Genomic DNA, 19,003 nt, shown 5'->3' with positions numbered 1-19,003 from the left:
ACTCAGGAAAAATCTGTCTAAAGTTAGACAAAAATCAATATTCATGAGTAAACCTCCTTGATGGTTACATCCATAGAGATTTAAAATTATTTATATAGCTGCATATATAGCATATTTTTCTTTATTTAGAAGTGAGTTATTAAAGAAATTAGTAATCATTATTCTTAGTTCATTTATTGGTCCATGAATGGCCTACTTTTAATTACTATTTTTTTTTTAATTTTTTTTTTCAACGTTTATTTATTTTTGGGACAGAGAGAGACAGAGCATGAATGGGGGAGTGGCAGAGAGAGAGGGAGACACAGAATCGGAAATAGGCTCCAGGCTCTGAGCCATCAGCCCAGAGCCTGACGCGGGGCTCGAACTCACGGACCGCGAGATCGTGACCTGGCTGAAGTCGGACGCTCAACCGACTGCGCCACCCAGGCGCCCCTAATTACTATTTTTAATATAAGCACCTACAAACCCATCACCCAAACAAAAACCTAGGACCTGGACAATACCTTCCAGCTAACTATACAATGCAGTCCTCTCTCTTCCCCCTCCTACTGCTTCTCCCCAAACAAGTTAGCCATCATCCTGAATCCCATTCCTGCTTCCCTTGCTTTCTCTTTTATGCATTTGTGTGTGTGTGTGTGTGTGTGTGTCCCTTTATCTTCATATATATGTAAAATTCATACTGTTATGTATATTTTTATTTTAATTGCTCTCAGCTTTAAAAAAAAGGGTATCAGGCTATATGTAGTATTTTGGGACCTGTTTTATTGATCCATCCACAATGCTGTGTTTGCTATACTTATTTGATGTGACCATTATATAATATTTCATTGTATTTATTGATCTACTCTCCTGTTAATGGAGAAGCTATTTATTCATCCAATCTACCACTGGAGAGTAAATTTTTTCCACAATTTTGCTACCATCAATTGCGCTGCTGTGAACATTCTTGTACATGGCAAGATTTTCTCTTTCATATACACCTATGAATGAAATTGCTGAGTCATAGTTTATGTGAATGTCCAATTATAGGAAATAATGCCAACTGTTTTCCAAAAACATCTTGGCAATACTAAAATGTTTAGAAAATCTGTGGATTTAGATATTCTCCAACCTTGGAAAACACCATACACATTTCTTATGAAATGCTCACTCCTGTCCTGTGCCCATTTTTATTAGGTTGATCATACTTTCTTTATTTATACATGGATATACAGAAAAAAATCAGTATCTTCTCTAACATTCTAAAAGATTATTAATGTCTTGGTTATTAACTTGATAAAAGTATACATTTTTAATCAATTCCCACTGGATTTGGCTCTCATTTTTCTCTGTAAATAGACCTATATGTATTTCTAAAAACTAACAGCCGTAAAAAATGTACGTATATATACCCATGCAATACTGTTACCAATGCATAATTTAACAAATCACAAATGTCATTAAATATCCAAATAGGTTTCCTGATTAGCTTATAATATCTTTTTGCTTTTTGTTTTAATATTTTAACTAAGGATCAATACATTGCAAATGATTAATAATGCCTCTCATGTTTCTTTTAATTTATATATGCTCCTCTACCTCTGTTTTCTTTTGCATTCTTTTGTTGAAGAAACCAGTGGCTTGTCCTGTAGAGGATTCCATGGTCTTATTTGGCTGATCCATCCTTTATGGCAACATAATGAACAATTTATAGCACTCTGTTAGATCTAGAGATTGCATCAGATTGCATTTTTTTTTAATTTTTTAATGTTTAACTTTGAGACACAGAGACAGAGTGTGAGCAGGGAGGGGCAGAGACACAGGGAGACACAGAATCCAAAGAAGGCTCCAGCCTCTGAGCTGTCAGCAGAGAGCCAGACATGGGGCTCAAACTCATGAACCGTAAGATCATGACCTGAACCAAAATCGGACGCTTAACCGCTTGACTGAACCACCCAGGCGCCCCTAGATCAGATTTCATTTTGATTTTTATTTTCCTTTGAAGGACTAGATGGTGCTGTGTACCTCCAGGCAAAGGCATACAATGTATGTCTGTCTTTTTTGAGAAATTAGCAGCCATTGCTGATCAGATCCTAGATTAATTCACACGGAAATTTTAAAAGCTAGCCAATTTGCATAATCTAATAATATATTATGATCTAAAGGGAACCCTCACTCAGGGCACCTGGGTGGCTCAGTTGGTTAAGTGTCCAGCTTTGGCTCAGGTCATGATCTTGGGGTTTGTGAGTTCAAGCTCCGCATCAGGCTCTGTGCTGGCTGCTTCAAATAACAGTGTCTCCCTCTCTCTCTCCTTCCCTGCTCATGTTCTCTCTCTCAAAAATAAATAAACCTTAAAAACAATTTTTTTAATAAAAAAAATTAAGGAAACCCTCACTCAAAACCTTCTTACTCAAAAATCCCATTGTCTCTGAAGTACAGGCCATCATCAGATTACATACCCAATACTTTTTCTTGTTATAGTCATCAACCTATCTCCTTGCCCACTCCCTTTCATTCTGTCTTAATGTCTTTTTCCCCACTGCTACTGTTGTCATCATTTAGGGTGTACATGGAAGATCTGTCCAATCAATACATGGCCTCTAATTTCCTGGACCCCCTCATCCTCTACCACACACGGCCATGCTCTCCATGGTCATTTACTATCAAAGACTAACTCTTCCAATTACTCACTGGATTCCTTCCTCCCACCTACTAAAGGGCTTGCTTTCTGCAACTAGCTCTTCTTTCTCCTGTATCACTCTCTCCACCTGAACTGAACCATCCCCTTTGGTATACAAGCATTAGTATCTTCCATCTTAAAAGTAGACCCCACATTCCCCTCTAGTTACCACTCCTATTTATCTCCTTACCTTTCAATAAAATTCCTGAATTGTATATTGTTAATAACTCCTCCTTCATCTCAAATGCTCTCCTAAGCCCCTCCTAACAGGATTTATGTTATGCCCTCATTACAATTAATAGGTCCTTTTTGAAAACACCAGCAATCTCCACCTTGCCAAATCTAATGATCAATTCTCAGCACCATCTTACTCAATATTTAGCAGTGAAAGGAATAGTTAATAATCTCTCTCACAAATACGTTCTTCACTAGGCTTCAAGATACCAGATTCTCCTGGTTTTCCTCCAACCTCGTAACTGTTCATTTTCATTCTCTTCTGCTGGTTCCTCCTCATCTTGGACATCTTAACATCATAGTGCCCTAGAGATGAATTCATGAACTTCTCGTTTATCTGTACTCACATCCTTGGTGATCTCATCAAGTCTTAGGGCTTTAAATATCTTAACTACTAGTTATATGGTGAGGACTTCCAAGTTTCTATCTTACATGGTTCCTTAACTACAGAATCACATATTCAGTAGCCTACTTTTATCTCTACTTACATGCTTAATAAGCATCTCAATATCATAAAACGAGGGGTGGCTGGGTGGCTCAGTCAATTAAGGGTCCAACTCTTGGTTTAGACTCAGGTCATGAGCTCATGGTTTGTGGGTTTGAGCCCTGCATCAGGCTCAGCACTGAGTGTGCGGAGATTCTCTCTCCTCCTCTCTCGGACCCTTCCCCACTCGTGCTCACTCGCACTCTCAAAATAAAAAACTTAAAAAAAAAACAAACAAACGTAAAACCAAAATCAAATTCTTGATTCCACCCTCCACCTCTAACTTGTTCCTCCTACAATCTTCTCCATTTCACTTAATGGCAACTATTTCACTCTTTTATTTGCCAAAGCCAAATAACCTTGGAGTCAATCACTGACTTCTCTCCTCTCACAATCCACATCTAATCTCTCTCAGCAGATGCTCTTTACCCTACCTTGAAAGCATATACAGAAGATGCTTACTTTTCAACACCCCCCAACTATGCTCTATTCCAAGCCACCAAGAATACCGCAATGGACTCCTAACTAGCTTCCCTGCTTCAACGTAAGTCAGGTCATACCATACCTCTGATGAAAACTTTCTAATGGCTTCCCATCCCACTCAGAGTAAAAGCCAAAGTACTTACAATGGCCTACACAGTTTGGCTCCCCTTTAGGTCTCTGTCCTCACCTCTTACTCCAATTCCCCCTGAATCACACTCTGCGTAGAGGACTGAATGACTCTGCTCCCTTGATCTCTGGACTGTATTTCCACCTCAGAGCCTTTGTATTTACTGTTCCCTTCATCAGTTATCTTCCTCCCCAGATAATCTGCATGGTATATTCCCTCACCTCTCCACTATCTTACAATATAGTTTACTAATATAAAGTTTACTATCTTCCCACCAACCCCCACTACACAAGTACACACACAAATAGAAGCCCCATATGAGCAGAGATGCTATTAACAACTTTTTGTTTGCTGACGCATTCCAAGTGGCCTAAATGGTGCCATTTGCTGAATGAATGGATGAACAAACTAACTTTCTGGCCCTGTTTTCCTCCATTTCCCTACACATACTCTGTGCACCAGACGAGCAAGACTGTTGTTCCCAGTATACCATGTTCTTTACACTTTCATTCTTTGACTCTTGTTGTCCTCCCAGAACCATCAGGACCTTATTCAAAATGTCACCTGCTACTGTGCGAGGTGCTAGGGAGATAAACATGGTATCTAACATCTCCATTTAGATGTCCAATGGGATTCTCAACTTAACATGGCCAAAACAACTATCCTTAATGCCTACCTGTACCCCAACATGATTCTCCTCCATTCTTCCTATCTTGAAAAACAGCATCATTACCACCACTTAGCTGCTCAAACCGAAATCCAAAATCTCAGTTGCTCAGGCACACACGCGCGTGCGCACACACACACACACACACACACACACACACAGTATTTCTTATTCACTCTCTTGTCCTCAGTAATTCATTCGTTTTATCTCCAAACTACATACTGAATCCATCAATTCTCCCTACCTAGACCAGTATTGTCAAATAGAACTTTCTGCATTGACAGAAATGTTTTATGCAGTCTCTGTCCAATACAATAGCCACTAACCACATGTTGCTATTAAACACCTGAAAAACAGCTTCTGTGACCAGAGAACTAAATATTTTAATTAATTTAAATTTATGCTACATGTGGCTAGTGGCTACTATACCAGACAGCACAAATCTAGACTATCACTTTGGGTAAAGTCACCATAATCACAATGTCTCAGCTGGACTATAGCAACAGCTTCCTACCTGGTCTGCTTCCACTTCTGTCCCCACACCCATTCTACACTATAGTCATATCATGTCACTAGATGGCTAGATCTTAATCTTTTATTTATTTTTTTAATGTTTCCTTATTTTTGAGAGAGAGAGCAAACAGGGGAGAGGCAGAGAGAGAGGATGACAGAGGATCCGAAGCAGGCTCTGTGACGACAGCAGAGAGCCCAATACAGGGCTCGAACTCACGAACCGTGAGATCATGACCTGAGCCAAAGTCAGAGGCTCAAACAACTGAGCCACCCAGGTGCCCCAATAATCTTTCAGGTCTTAGTTCAAACTTTACCTCTTCAGGGAGGTCTTCCCCACAACCTAATCTGAATTAACGCTTCTGCCTCACTAATCACACCCTGGAACAGAACCATATGGTTTCATTCTCCTCAAAGCACGTAGCACTGCCTAAAGTAATCTTGTTAATTTGATTACTCCCTATCTAGAACTGCTAGATACCTCTAGAACATAAACTCCACAAGGGCAGAAACCATGTCTTTCACCACTGTATCCCCAATGATAGAAAAGTTCCTATTATATAGCAGGTGCTCAATAAAAATTTGTTAAATTAAAGAAAAAAACATAATTTCTGCTTCTAAAGAACTCAGTCTTGTGGGGGGAAACTAAAAAAAAAAAAAAAAAAAGAGTGAGTACAATGCAATGCCCAGGACTTTAGAAAAGCTGACTGCTATGGTACAGAGAGGATGATACCTAACTCAGTCTTAGGGAGTAAAGCAGGCTTTCTAGAGGTAATCACATGTAAAGCCTCAGATCTAAATGGCAAGTTGGAATTGGAAGCCTAGGGGAAGGGAGGTGTGGGAAAACTTTTCTAAGCAGAAGCAACAGCCAAAAGACAAGTAAAAGACCTAGTGACAATAAAAACAAACAAACAAAAAAATGGACAGACTCAGGAGATACTTAGGAAAAAGTAGCTTCAGAACTCAACAATTAATTACATGTGATGGAAAGGAATTAAAGATTATGTCCAAGTTTTAGGCTCAGAAAATTGCATGAATGGTACTTTTACTAAACAAAAAACAGAGAAGTGTGGAAAAGAAAGAAAAGTTCAACTTAGTTTCAGATGATTCTAGGACTTCAGAATGGAATCATCCAATAAAGAGTACATGTGTTCAGAATTCAGGAGAAATACCTGCCCAGAAATACAGGTCTAGAAGTCTTGAGCACAAAGATGACAAATGACAACCAACATAATAGATGGGGGCACCCAAAGGCGGTTCACTAAGATTACAGTAGCTCACACTGCTGAAATGCATCATTATTTAATGGCCATGCAGAGAAAGAGGCCCATAAAGAAAAGTCTTAAGAAGTGGCAAAAAAGAAAGAAAATCAGAAGACTATGATGTCACAGAAACCTAGGGACTGCAACATTTCAAGGTGATGAACAATGTTAAAGAGCTGTCTACAGGCTGAATAAGATTTAAAAAATTAAAAAATAGGCGAAACCAGCTCTACCAAATTAGGAAGTATTCATCTTTTGATTAGTAAAATGAAGTTCCCCAAGAACTATGGTGGGGGCAGGGGGAGACAAAAATCAAATCAACAAATTCTAGTTCATGGGTAAGTCTGGAGTTTCCTTTGAATCCTGTTTACTCCTTTCAGTTTTCTCCCAGTGATATTTTTTCAATTTGAGTTAATAGAGGTATCATCCAATAAATACCCTCCATTCTTGGTTTTTGGTTTTCAAGCTTTCTTGCTAGAGAAACTAGAGGCCCATTCTGTAACAAGGGAACTATTCTTGGCAGCTAGTCCAAGACTACACAAAACAAACAAAACCACTGAAAGGATCAGGTCTCTCTCTCTATTTAAATCACTAACACGGGGCGCCTGGGTGGCACAGTCGGTTAAGCGTCCGACTTCAGCCAGGTCATGATCTCGCGGTCCGGGAGTTCGAGCCCCGCATCAGGCTCTGGGCTGATGGCTCAGAGCCTGGAGCCTGTTTCTGATTCTGTGTCTCCCTCTCTCTCTGCCCCTCCCCCATTCATGCTCTGTCTCTCTCTGTCCCAAAAAATAAATAAACGTTGAAAAAAAAATTAAAAATAAATAAATAAATAAATAAATAAATCACTAACACTGTTAGAGGCTATGTCAATAAGCTTGTTCTAAACCAAGGATACATGAGTGCTTTTTCTTTTTTTATTTCAGTCCACAATTAAAGAGGCAATCAAGCTGAATGGATTAAGCCCAAGGCTAGAAAGCAGAGCTTTAAACATTAAATTTACCTCCACTAATTACTTTCTGATCAACCCTAAGAACATTCTATATCTCCTACACAAAACAAATAATTAAATAATTATAATTATAAGCAAATAATTAAATAATCCTAAACCAGAATGAGATAATTAGCCAAAGTAAATTTAAAATTACAAATAATTATAGAAATGAAGGCAAGAAACACTGGTACATAGGACAACAAAAATAAACATTTAAGGGAGGCTGGGTGGCTCAGTCAACTGAGCATCCGTCCTCGGCTCAGGTCATGATTTCACGGTTCCTGAATTCGAGTCCCACATCAAGCTCGCTGCTATCAGCGTAGGGCCCACTTCAGATCCTCTGTCCCTGTCTTTCTCTGCCCCTCCCTTGCTCACACTGTCTCTCTCAAAAATAAATAAACAGTAAAAAAATAACAATAATAAGCTTTTAAATCCTCATGACAGTTGCAACTGCTTACTGACAAAATCCGATCTGTGTTTGTAGGAATAGAACAGGAACTAGGACTCATACTTTAAATGGGCAAAGTTTCCTTGGGGTCTTTCAGGGTTGGCATTCTAAAAGGGATGAGGTTAAGGAACAAGGCAAATACAGAGGTATCTCCCTTCACTCTCATTCTGGCATGTGATACTTTTAGTCTGACTTCTCAGCTTTCTCCTCTCACAGAAGGTGGCCACTCAGTAAGGAAGAACAAAGAGATTTAGCTTAGAAGTCACTCAGTAACTAGAATAAAGTCATTATTAACATGGAGTTGAAGTCAGCTATGAACTGTTTCAAAAACAGTTAATCATGAAAGTGGACTGGAATCAGCATGTGGGTTGCCAATTCCTACTTTAGACCAATGTTTATCAAATACTAGGCATTATACCAGTGCAAACACATCCTCATTTTAAAGTTAAGGAAACAAAGAATAGGAGAGGTGAGTCACCAAGCTAGTAGGTAGTATTTTAATTCTTAAGATAATCTTAAAAAATCAGTATAAATGTACTCTGGATCTTCTAGAATATAGGTCTTAGATGATAACCTTATAATCAATCATGTACTGCTGTGCAAATTCAGTGACCTTATTTGTTGTTTATGTGTATGATCAACTGAACTTCAAGTCAAGATCAAATGACACTGAAGCTTACTGTTATGAAGGAAGTTTTCATGGTAGTGGTTTGAGAGAGAACTGAGTCATCACAGTCACCAAATAGCACACCAAGCCCCTCCAAAAAAAGCCTTCTCTAAACAGTTGCATATTCATGTTGTTAGTAAGATGAACGGAACATACCAATTTGCAACAGTTCACCAACAATCAATGTACGCATGTTCCAAATCCTAGCAATAAGTGGATTAGCCACTCATTTAAGGATTTCAAGAATGCTACTGTATTAGTTTCCTATTGCTGCCATACTTCAAATTTGGTGGCTTACAACAACAAAAATGTATTATCTTGTAGTTTTATATAAGTCTAATACACCTCACTGGGCTAAAATCAAGGTTGTCAGCAAGGCTGTATTGCCTTCTGAAGGCTCTAGGGGGAAACTTTTCTATTTTCTAACTTTCAGAGCCTGCCTACATTCCTTGGTTCATGGCCCTCTTCCTCCATCTTCAAAGTCAGCAACAGCCAATTAAGTCCTTCTCACATTTAACACTCTGACCTTGCTTCATCCTCAAACCTCTTTCTCTTAGTCTTCTGATTCCCTCTTTCACTTTTAATTTTTTTTAACGTTTATTTATTTTTGAGACAGAGAGAGACAGAGCATGAACGGGGGAGGGGCAGAGAGAGGGAGAAACAGAATCTGAAACAGGCTCCAGGCTCTGAGCTGTCAGCACTGAGCCCAACGCGGGCTCAAACTCACGGACCACGAGATCATGACCTGAGCCGAAGTCGGCCGCTTAACTGACTGAGCCACCCAGGCGCCCCCCTCTTTCACTTTTAAAGGCCATTGTGATTACTATGGGCACACCCAGAAAATAAAGGAAAACCTCCCTATAGTCAGCTGATCAGCAACCTTAAATCTATCTCTAACTTTAATTCCTGTTTGCCATGTAATGTAACATAGTCAAAGAATCTAGGAAATAGGATATCTGGGGCAGGGGGATTATTCAGCCTACCACAGCTACTATGCTAGCTTTGTCACAGGCAAATAATATATCTCTATAGGTTATTGAGATGTTTCTCATTAACACTGACACCCAAAGATGACTCACTAACAAAGTTTAGGCTAAATATAATGCCTGATTATAATGAACTAGCAAATAAAATCTCAAAGATATTAAAAATGATTTTTTACGGTATAGTCATATCAACAGGCATTCTCTGCAATATTATTTGAAGGAAAAAATATATATGGCCTTGGACCTCATTCTATTAATTCTACAATTAAACTAACAATGATTTGTTTTTTGAAAACCACCATTATTTGTCACGTTATACTATAGATACTATGAATTTCAATGACTTCATTCATGGTCTTATATTTAAATTGTGAATTTATTTTAGTTTCATAGTTGTGTTGAAGCTATAAGCATATGGAGTTTATTATACCTAATTCTTTGTTTCTATATACTTAAAAAACAATACACTAAAAATAATTAAGTCAGGACCAGGGATCCACAAATTTATTTTTCCCTTAAAAGGGATTTATATCATTTTGTTTTGAGAAAAACTGGAGTAAAGTATTAACAGCATGGCATCAACTACCAGCTCTGCAATTTACTGGCTATTTGACCTTGGACACACTGATGATACTCTTTAGATATGTAATTTTCCTATTTATAAACTGAAGACAAGAATACCTATCCTATAGGCTCATCAAGAGGATACAGTGAAATTATATATGTAAAATTCTCAATATAGTTCCTAGCCATTATCAGGTACTCAACAAGATTAATATTTATTTTATAAAACTCTATCCAAACTTTAAGATAAAAAATAAAGAGGGGTGCCTAGGTGGTCAGTTAAGCACCTGACTCTTGGATTCAGCTCAGGGCATGATTTCACAGTTCATGGGATCAAGCCCCATGTCAGGCTCTGCACTGGCAGTGCTTACTTAGTCTGCTTGAGATTCTGTCTCCCTCTCTCTCTGCCCCTCCCCCACTCACTCTGTGCCTCTCTCTCTCAAAATAAACTTTAAAACAATTTTTTAAGATAAAAAATAGAGACAATTATCAGTGTTTATATTACATTTTCTCAGTTAATATAAAACTGCAACTTTAAATGATTTAAAAGAATACTGTTCCATACTCAGTATCTACATTTACTACGAGTATAATCAATTTTAAATTATTTATCTTTTAATATAATTAATCAGGTTTATCAATCCCTTCATATTTACTTATCTTTTAAATTTGTAACTTATCCTATCAAAAAAAATCCATTTGCCTCCCTAAGAGTTTTGGTATCAGTAATCACAGTAATAACTGCAGTTTTGCAAATAATATACTAGGGTGGAAAATCTCTACCAGTTACTTTCTACCTTTTCCAAAAAGAAAATACTGTTATGTTAACGAAAATAGACTAGAAAAAAAATTATGAAATGACTCTAGGAATACCAAAGTCCTAAATGCCCTTTAAAGTGAATACTAGGGAAGAGTCAACTTCTAAGGCTGCATTCACCACCCGAAAACAGTAGCAATTTTGAAAAGTGACTCTTAATTATAAACTAAAAGTATACAAAAAAAGATTAATAGAGGTTAAATGGATTAATATTTGCTGAATACAAATAAAAAAAAGAATTATATTTTTATAAAAAGTTAACTAAAGATAAACAATTATTTATAAATTCATAGGAATTATTTCAGGACAGTTTCTTTTGCATTATCAGGTACAAAAATACTTACAGTTTGATAATATGAGGATGGCGAAAGAGTTTTAGATTTTGAATTTCTCGTTTTATTTTTCCAACAACATCTAAACTGCGAATCTTCTGTCTATTTAAGATTTTAACTGCCACTTTATGGCCTGTCAATTGATGTTCTCCAACTAAAGAAAAGAAAAAGGGAAAAACTTGCTGTCATAGCAACATAATCATTTATTCATGTTTCCTTCCACTGTAACCCCAAATTTCTTTACTCATATATACCACTTTTACATCTTTTATTGCATAGATCTTCAGTTTCCTTTACTTCTATTTCTTCTACTAGAGTATGCACTCCTTGAAGAAAGAAACTGTATCTTAGTCTTCTTTGTATCCTCAGTACCTAACATGGAGATGTCCTTTAAATATTTGTGGAATGGATTACTGAATTCTACATTCCTACCAAAAAAAAAAAAAAAAAAAAAAAAAAAAAGCCAAATTTGGAACATCTTTTGGATAAAGCAGAATTATGTTTTGTTAATCTCTTTATTTCTTCATTTCTGGTTAGTGCCAGTCATTGTATTATAGAAGAATAAATAATTGCTGTAATAGATGAAAAACTTACAACTGATTTCATTACTATTTCATCAGAAAATACACATGTAGCCCTTATTTTATATATTTTTTTGTCTTTTCCATAAAACCTTCCTATTTCCCCATATTTAGTGGGATCTCTTCTTCTTTCAAACTCTCACAGTACGTTTATAAAATTCATGTATCATCATTTTAGGCTATTATAAACATTTGTGGTTCTGACATATCATATGACATGAGCTATTATAGTTCATATCCACCCCCATCTTGAGTAAGGCAGTCAGTATTCATCCAAGTCTCCCAGAAGAAATAACAGTATTTTGTACAAAATACATGCTAAATAAATATATCTTCCATTAAATTAAACAATAATCCTTCCCCTTTCATATAACACATTCATAGTACCCAAATACTGCTCAGATTAAAAATCCCTTCATTGGAGAACAAATCTGCCTGCCCTCTTTTTCTTTCAATGACTATTCTAAATACTGACCATTCTCCTCCAAACACTTAGTCAACCCTTGACTCCTTCCAACAAATTCCCCTTTCTTTTCTTTGGGGAAAATGAAGTCTTTAGGAGAATTTCCTCTATCTTCAAGGCTTGATTATATCCACATCTCTCTTTGTTCCAGTCTCAGATGTTTTCACCTTCCTCCTGTTTAAGACTAGTATCATCAACTTGTGGTCTTGAACCCATCTTTTCTCCATTCTCCTTATACTCAACCTTTTTCTTTTCTTTTTTTTTTAATATTTTTTTAATGCTTATTTATTCATTTTTGAGAGAGAGAGAGATAGTGAGGGGAGGGGCAGAGAGGGAGGGAGACAGAGAATTCCAAGCAGGCTTCCCAGTGTCAGCGCAGAACCCGATGTGGGGCTCAAACTCACAAACCATGAGATCATCATGACTTGAGCTGAAATCAAGAGTCGGATCCTTAACCGACTGAGTCACCCAGGCGCCACTCAACCTTTTTCTTTTCTAATAGCCCTTCTCTTTAGCCCATCAATATTCCATCCTGCCCCCAAATCTTCCATTTACCCTGTATCTTCCTTTAGTTTTTAACATCTGCCTCATCAAAATTTCTCAAAACAGTAGTCTACATTTACTGTCTGTTCTTCCTCCCTTTTAACCCTTCAGAAGTCACTGCTATCTGGCTTCTACCTCTATTCCTCTACTGATACAAGAGGGTCACAAAAGACCTGTTAACTATCAAGCCATGTATACTTTCCAGTTCACAGGTTACTGTACTCTCTGTTGCATTAGACAACATTGATACCTTTCCCTTTTTTGGTGTCACTTCTCTCTCCTGGTTCTCAGACCATCTCTAACTCTCAGACTGTCTCCTTTATGGTCTCACCTATTCTTTAAGGTTTAGGGTCCCCAGGTTTCTCATCTATAACCAAAGTAGATCCTTAAGTTATTTCACCCATCTCTCATAATTTTAATTACCAGCCATACGCCAAGGACTTTGCCCTCTTCTTCAAATATCCGTATCTCAACACTAGTATTCCACAAACATCTCAAATTCAGCATGTTCAGAAGTAAACTCAGCATTCTCCTCCACTTCCTCTACCAAACCTATGTCCTCTATTTCACTTGATGGCACACATACTATATGCTAGAAATCAAAGAGTCAGGTGACAATATCTCCCAAGAATTTCTTGGGAGTCAAGTCAAATCATTAAAACAAATACGTTAATACTGATGGTAAAAGTAACCATGACATTTATTGCTTATTATGTACTAAGCATTATTCTAAGTGCTAACTAACCTGCTCACTCAACCCTACAACTCTATGAAGTATCATTATCCTCCAGAGTAGAGATGAGAAACCTGAGGCACAGAGAAGTTAAACAACTCGTCCAAAGTGATGCAGTGTGAGGTGGCACATGTCATCTCAGTTCATCATCTCCCTTCAGTTCACAGGAAGCATGTTTAACTACACAGTTTCCCCAGTCAGAAGAATCCAAACATGAAATGGGCTGACCTACGAAGAACTGAGTTTCCTGTCACTGGAGATTATTTTTACCTTTATAACTTTCTCAGGTAGTAAATTATCATCTCAAATGCTGTGCGGGCATATAAAACAAACTGGGAGACAGCAAATCAAGTTCAAGCAATCTAACCTAATATAACATTCTAAAATTTGCTTCCAGGACCCCAGAAAAATATTATCAATTTCAGGGACTTTCTTTTATTAATTTTTTAAATTCCAGTATAATTAACATATAATGTTACATTAATTTCAGGTGTACAATACAGTGATTCAACAATTCTATAGATTCCTCAGTGCTCTTAATCCCCTTCACCTATTTCACTCATTCCCCCGGGGTCTCTCCTCTGGTAACCACCAGTTTGTTCTCTGTATTTAAGAGTTTTTTGTCTTTTTTTTCTTTGTTCATTTTTACCTTGTTTTCTTTGTTTTGTTTCTTAAATTTCACATACGAGTGAAATCATACGGTATTTCTCTTTCTCTGACTGACTTCACTTAGCATTATGTGCTCTAGAGCCATCCATATTGTTGCAAAGGGCAAGATTTCATTCTTCTTTATGGTGAAGTCAATTTCAGGGAGCTTCTTCTACTCAATTAAAATAACTTAAATGGTTTCTTAATGCCTTGGTAGGGTAGTATTATTCACTTTTGAGAATTTCATGATACCCAAACATCTGCTTGCATGGCCTAAAAAATATGTTTCTCCCCTCACATCCCAGATAGTCTCAGTGAGAGTAACCAATACTGCATCCCTTGCCAATACAATTGAAAAAAAGAGTTCAATTACTGCTTCCCCATTTGATAATTGAAACTACTGACTACTGAGAACATATGGGCTCTTACCAGATCAAAGAAGTAAGACCAAAGACTCTAACAGCCAAACAGATGGGTGTTTTGTTTTTTAATACCATATGCTTAAACTGAAAAACAAGGAAACCAGAAAGTGAGTGAAATCACTCAAAAAACAATTTAATGATGAAGTATTACTTCATCAACAAATTCAATAAAGCTGCAGTATACAAAATCAATATACAAAAATCCCTCGTGTTTCTATACACTAACAATGAATTATCAGAAAGAGAAAAGAAGAAAACAAGCCCACGTACAACTGCATCAAAAGAATAAAATACCTAGGAATAAATTTGACAAGGAGGTGGAAAGATCTATACACTGAAAATTTTAAGACACTGATTAAAAGAAATGGAAGAAGACACAATAGATATACCACACTCACAGATTAGAAGAACTGATAATGGTAATAAGTCTATACTACTCAAAGCAACCTACAGATTCAATGCAATCCCTATCAAAACTCTAATGGCATTTTTCACAGAAATAGAAAAAACAATCCTAAAGTTTATATGGAACCACAAAAGACCCCAAAAAGCCAAAGCAATCTTGAGAAAGAACAAAGCTTAAAAAAATCACACTTCCCAATTCCAACTATATTACAAAGCTACAGTAATCAAAACAGTCTAATATTGGCATAAAAACACATAGATCAACAGAATAGGATATAGAACCCAGAAATAAACCTTTGCATATATGGTCAATTAGTTTACAACACAGGAGTCAAGAATATACAATGGAGAAAGGATAGTGTCTTCAATAAATGGTGCTAGGAAAACTGGATAGCCACATATAAAAGAATGAAACTAGAACCCTATCTTACGCATTATGTACAAATCAACTCAAAATAGATTAAAGACTTAAATTTAATACCTGAAACCATAAAACTTCTAGAAGAAAACATAGGTGGTAAGCTCCTCAAGATAAGTCTTGATAATGATTTTTTGGATTTGACAAAAAAAGCAAGACAACAAAAACAAAAATGAACAAGTGGGACTACATCAAACTAAAAAGGTTTTCAACAGAAAAGGAAACAAAATGAAATGACAACCTACAGAATGGGAGAAAATATCCACAAATCATACATCTGACAAGGGATTGATATTCAAAATATATAAAGAACTCAATTCAATGGCAAAAACAAAAAACACTTGATTAAAAAGTGGACAGAAGAACTGAATAAACATTTTCCCAAAGACGACATACAAATGGCCAACAAATCCATGAAAAAGTGCTCAACATCAATAATCATCAGGGAAATGCAAATCAAAAACACCATGTGTATCACCTCATACCTGCTTGAACTGCTGTCACCACAAACACAAGAGATAAATGTTGCCAAGGATGTGGGAAAAGAGGGAACCCTGTGCACTGTTGGTGGGAATATAAATTGGTGCAACTATTATAAAAAACAGTATGTAGCTTCCTTAAAAAATGCATAGAACTACCATATCATCCAGCAATCCCATTTCTGAGTATATAGTAAAATGTGTGTGTGTGTGTGTGTATATATAGATGTATATATATTTATTTATAGATGTATATATATTTATTTATATATATAGTAAAATATTTATTTATTTATTTATTTACAGACGTATCTGCACTTCCACATTCACTGCAGCATTATTCACAACAGCCAAGACATGGAAACCACCTAGGTATCTGTCAACAAATGAATAAAGATGATACATACACACATACATGTGTCATTCAGCCATGAGAAAGAAGGAAATCCTGTTTGTGACATAGATGGACTTTGAGGCATTATGCTAAGTAAATTAGGCCAGTTAAAGACAAATACTGCACTGTATCACTTATCTGTAGAATCTAAAAAAAAAAGGTCAAACTTGTAGAAAAGTGGTTGCCAAGGGCTGGGAGATAGAGCTTAGTAAAAGTGTACAAACTTTCACCTACGAGATGAATACAAAGGTGCCTGCATGGTTCAGTCAGTTGAGTGTCCGACTCTTGATTTTTGGCTCAGGTCATGATCTCCTGGTTCATGAGTTCGAGCCCCACATCCAGCTCTGCACTGATAGTGCCAGTCTGCTTGGGATTCTCTCTCTGCCCCTCCCCCACTTGTGCCCATGCTCTCTCTCTCTCACTCTCAAAATAAATAAACTTTAAAGAAAAAAGAGTCTGAGATTGGGGGGGAGGAAGATGGCAGCGAAGGAGGACGATGGGCTCACCGCGTCCTGCTGATCGCTTAGATTCCACCCACATCTGCCTAATTTACCCCAATAACCACCAGAAGACTAGCAGAACAGACTCTGGAGCCAAGTGTAGACAAGAGGCCCACAGAACAGGGTAGGAAGGGCGGAGAGGTGGTGCGTGCTACACGGACTGGCAGGAGGGAGCCGGGGCGGTGGAGGGGCAGCCAGCCCACCAGGCAAGGCAGAGTCCCCGAGTCTGGCTTGCAAAAGCGGAAGGGCCAGACAGAGCATGTTCTGACACCCAGTGGGACTTAACATCTGGAATGTTATAAGTCAACAGCTCTACTCGGAGAGCGGGAGGGAGAGTTGTTGAGCCCCAGAGGACAGAGCTCAGCTTGGTGGGGAACAAAGGCGCTGGGAAGCGCCATCTCCCTCGCCCATCCCCCAGCCAAAATCCCAAAGGGAGCCAGTTCCCCTCATGGAACTTGTTTGCACCCCACAAACACCCAACGCTGTGCTTCTGTGGATCCATCCCTCCAACGGGTCTGCCTCCCTCCCCGTGCCACAGGGCCCCTCCCAAAGTGGACCACCGAAGGCAAAGCCAGCTGAGCCTGCCCCTCCCGCCCCTGTGCACTTTGCGGATCCACCCTGGATAATCCGCCAGATCCCATCGAAGCAGCACCACAAGCCTGGCAGTGTGCAAGTAGCCCAGGTAGAGGCCACACCACTCCACAGTGAGTCCTGCCCCTGGGAGTGGGGAAGATAAGGTACACACCAGTCTGACTGTGGTCCCTGGGTGGGCTGGGGACAGACATTAGGTCTGACTGCGGCCCCGCCCACCAACGCAAGTTACTCCAGACAGCACAGAGGAAGAGCCCTGCAGTTCCCCACCACTCCAGGGACTATACAAAATGACAAAAAGGAGGAATTCTCCTCAAAGGAAACTCCAGGAATTAGCGACAGCTAACGATCTGATCAAAAACAATTTAAACAATATAACAGAAAATGAATTTAGAATAATAGTCATAAAATTAACTGCTGGGCTTGAAAAAAACTATAGAGGACAACAGAGAATCTATTGCTACAGAGATCAAGGGACAAAGAAACAGGAGGAGCTAAAAAATTTTATAAATGAGCTGCAAAATAAAAGGGAGGTGAACACAACTCAGATTGAAGAGGCAGAGGAGAGAATAGGTGAACTAGAAGATAAAATTATGGAAAAAGAGGAAGCTGAGTAAAAGAGAAAAAAATCCAGGAGTATGAGGGGAGAATTAGAGAACTAAGTGATGCGATAAAACACAATAACATATGCATAATTGGGATTCCAGAGGAGAAAGAGAGAGGGAAAGGTGCTGAGGGTGTACTTGAAGAAATCATAGCCGAGAACTTCCCTGAACTGGGGAAGGAAAAGGGCATTGAAACCCAAGAGGCACAGAGAACTCCCTTCAGACGTAACTTGAATCGATCTTCTGCACAACATATCGTGCCAGTGAAACTGGCAAAATACAAGGATAAAGAGAATTCTGAAAGCAGCTAGGGATAAACATGCTCTAACATATAAAGGGAGACCGATAAGACTTGTGACGGATCTCTCTACTGAAACTTGGCAGGCCAGAAAGGAATGGCAGGAAATCTTCAATGTGATGAACAGAAAAAAATATGCAGCCAAGAATCCTTTATCCAGCAAGTCTGTCATTTAGAATAGGAGGAGAGATAAAGGTCTTCCCAAACATACAAAAACTGAAGGAATTCATCACCACTAAACCAGCCCTACAAGAGATCCTAAGGGAGATCCTGTGAGACAAAGTACCAGAGACATCACTGCAAGCATGAAACCTACAGATATCACAATGACTCTAAACCCATATCTTTCAATAATAACACTGAATGTAAATGGACTAAAAGCCCCAACCAAAAGACACAGGGTATCAGAATGGATAAAAAAACAAGACCCATCTATTTGCTGTCTACAAGAGACTCATTTTAGACCTGAGGACACCTTCAGATTGAAAGGGAGGGAATGGAGAACTATCTATCATGCTACTGGAAGTCAAAAGAAAGCTGGAGTAGCCATACTTTTATCAGGCAAACTAGACTTCAAATTAAAGGCTGTAACAAGAGATGAAGAAGGGCATTATATAATCATTACAGGGTCTATCCATCAGGAGGAGCTAACAATTATAAATGTCTATGCACCGAATACAGGAGCCCCCAAA

The 19,003-nt window shown here is 38.2% G+C and overlaps 1 protein-coding gene across 1 annotated transcript in view; it reads right to left on the bottom strand.

Moving 5' to 3' along the window:
- Window positions 1-11,588, bottom strand: part of PRKAA2 (protein kinase AMP-activated catalytic subunit alpha 2) — a 45,502-nt gene extending 33,914 nt beyond the window's left edge. Inside the window, exon 1 of the mRNA XM_040470372.1 lies at window positions 11,244-11,588. The gene's annotated coding sequence lies outside the window, so the exon portion shown is untranslated. The remainder of the gene's footprint in view (window positions 1-11,243) is intronic.
- Between the last annotated feature and the right edge of the window lie 7,415 nt (window positions 11,589-19,003).

This window comes from Herpailurus yagouaroundi, unplaced genomic scaffold (genome assembly GCF_014898765.1).
Source record: "Herpailurus yagouaroundi ecotype Mexico unplaced genomic scaffold, PumYag 77, whole genome shotgun sequence".
NCBI classification, from domain to species: domain Eukaryota; kingdom Metazoa; phylum Chordata; class Mammalia; order Carnivora; family Felidae; genus Herpailurus; species Herpailurus yagouaroundi.
Note: the sequence above shows the minus strand (reverse complement) of the source record. Positions and strands in the feature narration are given on the sequence as shown.